Source organism: Oncorhynchus keta, chromosome 10 (genome assembly GCF_023373465.1).
Source record: "Oncorhynchus keta strain PuntledgeMale-10-30-2019 chromosome 10, Oket_V2, whole genome shotgun sequence".
NCBI classification, from domain to species: Eukaryota; Metazoa; Chordata; class Actinopteri; order Salmoniformes; family Salmonidae; genus Oncorhynchus; species Oncorhynchus keta.
The window spans coordinates 35,339,615-35,344,628 of record NC_068430.1 but is presented as its reverse complement, the minus strand read 5'-3'; the positions used below and the strand labels follow the sequence as shown (position 1 = coordinate 35,344,628).

General features: G+C 40.5%; 1 long non-coding RNA gene across 1 annotated transcript; it reads left to right on the top strand.

Moving 5' to 3' along the window:
• Positions 1-374: 374 nt before the first annotated feature.
• Positions 375-4,655, top strand: LOC118389488 (uncharacterized). Its single transcript, XR_008146352.1, has 4 exons — positions 375-1,004; positions 1,164-1,289; positions 1,593-1,693; positions 1,908-4,655. It is a non-coding gene; the product is annotated as an uncharacterized LOC118389488 (long non-coding RNA).
• The last annotated feature ends 359 nt before the right edge of the window (positions 4,656-5,014 follow it).

Here is a 5,014-nt window from a genome sequence, read left to right as displayed (position 1 = left end):
CAGGAGAGATCTTAGGGCAGGTAGGGTACAGTCCTGTGCTAATAGAGGACAATAGCACCCAGCAACAGTCAACAAAGAGCTATTTGAAAGTTTAATGCTTATAAACTCTGTAGCTTTTTAAAAATCACCATTGGCCTCATTGTGAAATCCCTGAGCGGTTTCCTTCCTCTTCGACAACTAACTTTGGAAGGACGCCTGTATCTTTTTAGTGACTTGGTTAACTGCGCAATGCTCAAAGGGATATTCAATGTCTGTTTGTTTAAAACATTCTATTTTTACTCCTGGTATAGATCCTGTGTAGATCAGTGACACAAAATCTCCATTTACTCCATTTTAAATTCAGGCTGAAACACATAACATGTGGAAAATGTGTGAATACTTTCTGAAGGCACTGTATTTCCTGGCCCTGGCTGTGTTTACAGTGTGTTGATGCAGCCTCAGCCTTCAAGTACTGCGGTTGAGTATTTCCATGTGAGCTGATAGAACTCCCTAATGTCTCTCTGTCTGGTGTTTTTCTTTCTCTCCCTTGTTTTCTTTGGACTGGTTCTGTGGTGTGTGTGTGTGTGTGTGTGTGTGTGTGTGTGTGTGTGTGTGTGTGTGTGTGTGTGTGTGTGTGTGTGTGTGTGTGTGTGTGTGTGTGTGTGTGTGTGTGTGTGTGTGTGTGTGTGTGTGTGTGTGTGTGTGTGTGTGTGTGTGTGTGTGTGTGTGTTACGTGCGCATACCTGGTAGTGCTTTTCAACTTTGAAAGTATTGCAATACTGTAAGGTCTTTGGTTTTTGTCAGCAGTAGCCCTGTGTTTGAGCTCCATGTGACATCCTGTAATACACGTGCCTTGTAGGGGCTTTACTGTTTTCATAACTCTCTCACTCTGGCACTCTGGGTCATATGGAGCTCATTAATGTGCGGAGGGCTGCTTGAGAGAGCTATAGTGCATAGAAATATTGTGGCTAGACCTGCTAGGACTTTCTACCATATGTTGGCCTATGCGTATGGAATGCATATAGGTAATACACAGAACACATAAATAGTCACATATGCAATGTTCGATTTCAAAGCTTGATAACGTGATTTGACCTTTATAAACTGCCAGCTGGGTGACCAGCAAGTATTTGCTTTATGTCTCTCCTCTGTATAAATCTAATCTGTGTAAGCTATCTTTATAGATCAGAGCCTGTGCTGTCTCACAAAAGCTCAGTCGTCGAGCCCCACGTCTGGAGACAACCCCTTGGGAAAAATACCAGAGAGAGCTCAAGTTTCTTAGAGAGGAAAGACAGAGAAGAAGCTTTCGGGTTAGAAAAAATGTTGTTTTTCTCTTTCCTTCTCTCTCCAAGGCTCTCCCCCTCCTCTCCCCTACACCCATCCAGCTTCTAAAGCATGCAGTACAGTATATTGTGTCAATATTGGAGTCTGTTCAAATTAAGAAAAAAAGTGTTGAATTCTTTTCAATGCTGTTTATTAAAACCACAAAAACAATCACACTGTAAATAATGTAATTTAGTAGGTGAAACATTTGTTTGACAGGGTACAAATATTCATGTCACACCACATTAACCACAGAGCTAATGTGTTGAGTGTTCTGTCCTTTCTTGCAGACCACACGCAGAGTTAAAGAGGAGATAAAAGAGACACAGAGTGGTTCTGACTGGGCCCAGAGTGAAAGAAGGAACAGAAGGTCCAGTTCATTTACCACAAGGTATGTAGTCCACCAGTGGATTTGCATAGCAATGAGCGAGGAGAGACACTTTGGAATCATCATCCCTGTTTGAAATATTCTATTTTTTCACATGTGGTTTTCAGACACGTGTGATGTTTCATATGTACATTTTTCACATGGGTTTTTCCCTCGTAAATGTTTTGCCCCCCGCGTGACTTGTTTTTACCTCACACTTATTTTGCATCACTTCCAGCTACGTCTGGTTTCCTATCCAGGGCTGACCAGGACCACCCCTTCTTAGCTTCAAAGGCAAAGCTGCAGTGGGATGCCTCTGTGTTATGTTGCTGGAATGAATATGTTGAAACTTGCAACTGGCAAAAAAGGCAGCGAATGCAAAGGCCAGGGTAACAACCAAACATAGGAGAATTGCAAGAAAGAGGGAGGCATTTTATTTAATTGCGTTATCAGAAAAGTAAAAATAAATCACTGAAAGAAACATTTTTGCATCCATCTACAATTCATTTGTTCTCGCATTGAACAATTATTTCCTCGTAATATTTTGTTTTGCTATCAATACTTTTGGGTTCATGTTTAAATTTCAATATCATTCTTGTTTGTAGTACTAAGAATTTTGTTCTCGACTTCAGAAGTTTTGCTTAATATTAATGGCACAAAAGTAACTCACTCACTAGAGGATTGCACCATACAATAACACTATTACTAAACGTGTTTAAAGCAGCTATCCTTAATTGAAACATGAACAAAGTGTCTTCGCCACAGTTTCAGTAAAAATCTAAGAGATGGGGCTGGAGAAATGAAACCACTCTCAAATCTATAAAGTGCGCTATGGATTCAAGGACTGACCATTTATGATATCAAAATTATATTTCAAACCATGTTTTTAGGCTATACAGTGTTTGTTTAGATGTACTTTGTTCACAAACATTGGGTTATATGGGGAAGTTTTCTTACATGTGAAACTGAACATTTGATTTTCCATGTGGTATTGCAAGTTCACATGTGAAAAACAATCACGTGAAAGTTTTTCACATGTGAAACTGCTAATTAGATATTTACATATGGAGTTTTCTTACCTGCAAATTTGATTTTTTCAAATGTGATAGATACAATTTTATTATGATTTGAATCAGTTACATGCTTCGTAAACAACAGGTGTAGACTAACAGTAAAATGCTAACTTAAGGGTCCTTCCAAACACTGCAGAGAGAAAAAAATGAAAAAAATAATTGGAAAAAAATAACACGAGGAATAAATCTAATCAAATCAAATCAAATTGTCTTGGTCACATACACATGGTTAGCAGATGTTAATGCGAGTGTAGCAAAATGCTTGTGCTTCTAGTTCCGACCATTCAGTAATAACCAACAAGTAATCTAACTAACAATTCCAAAACTACTGTCTTATACACAGTGTAAGGGGATAAAGAATATGTACATAAAGATATATGAATGAGTGATGGTACAGAGCAGCATAGGCAAGATACAGTAGATGGTATCGAGTACAGTATATACATATGAAATGAGTATGTAAACAAAGTGGCATAGTTAAAGTGGCTAGTGATACATGTATTACATAAGAATGCAGTAGATGATATAGAGTACAGTATATACGTATGCATATGAGATGAATAATGTAGGGTATGTAAACATTATATTAGGTAGCATTGTTTAAAGTGGCTTGTGATATATTTGACATCATTTCCCATCAATTCCCATTATTAAAGTGGCTGGAGTTGAGTCAGTGTCAGTGTGTTGGCAGCAGCCACTCAATGTTTGTGGTGGCTGTTTAACAGTCTGATGGCCTTGAGATAGAAGCTGTTTAGTTAAAGTGACTAGATAACTGGATAGATAATAAACAGTAGCATCAGCGAATGTGATGAGTCAAAATAGTTAGAGCAAAAAGGGTCAATGTAGATAGTCTGGGTAGCTATTTGGTAAACCATTTAGCAGTCTTATGGCTTGGGGGTCACAAGCTGGTTAGTTTCCTGATGATTCCAGACTTCGGGACCACTTGCCATATGGTAGCAGAGAGAACAGTCTATGACTTGGGTGGTTGGAGTATTTTGCAATTGTTAGGGCCTTCCTCTGACACCGTCTGGTATAGAAGTCTTGGATAGCAAGGAGCTCAGTCTCAGTGATGGGCCTTATGCACTACCCTCTGTAACGCTTGCTGTCAGATGCCAAGCAGATGCCATACCACATGGTGATGCAGCCAGTCAAGATGCTGTCAATGGTATAACTTTTTGAGGATCTGAGCTACCATGACAAATCTTTTCAGCCTCCAGCGGGGGAAGAGGTATTGTCGTGCTTTCTTCACAACTGTGTTGATGTGAGCGGACCATGTTAATTCCTTAATGATGTGGACACCGAGGAACTTGAAGCTCTTGACCTGCACCACTATGGCCCCGTCGAAGTGGACGTGCTTTTCTCTTTGATTCCTGTAGTCCACGATCAGCTCTTTTGTCTTGAAGATGTTGAGAGAGAGGTTGTTGTCCTGGCACCACACTATCAGGTCACTGACCTTCTCCCTATACGCTGTCTCGTCGTCGTCGGTGATCAGGCCTACCACCGTTGTGTCATCAGCAAACATAATGAAGGTGTGAACGCTGAGCTGTAGTCAGTGAACAAGGTTCCTCTTGTCCAGGTGGGAGAGGGCAATGTGGAATGCAACAGAGAATATGTCCTCTGTGGATCTGTTGGGGCGGTAAGCGAACTGGACTGAGTCCAGGGTGTCTGGGATGATGGTGTTGATATGAGCCATGACCAGCCTTTCCACGAATGTCATGGCTACAGATGTGACTGCTACAGGGCAATATTCATTTAGACAGGTTACCTTGGCGTTCTTGGGCACAGGAACTATGATGGTCTGCTTGAAACATGCTTCTGGTTGGGATATGTGCACACGGGCACTGTGGGGATGACGTCGTCGATGCACTTATTCATGAATCCTGGAACATATTCCAGTCTGTGCTAGCGAAACAATCCTGTAGATTAGCATCGGACCACTTCCTTATTGTGCACGTCACTGGTAATTCCTGTTTGAGCATTTGCTTATAAGCAGGAATCAGTAGGATATACTTATGGTCAGATTTGCCAAAGGGAAGGCGAGGGAGAGTCTTGCATGAATTTGTGTGTGTGAAGTACAGTTTTGTCGCCTTTAGACGCACAAGTGACATGCTGGTAGAAATGAAGTAAAACAGATTTCAGTTTTCCCATGGAGTTTTTTTTACATCTGAAATGGCAAATGTGATTTTGACATATAAATGTTTTAAATGAAAGTGAGATTTTCACGTCAAACAACATACTGAAAACATGTTATTCTCCTCACATGTGAACATGT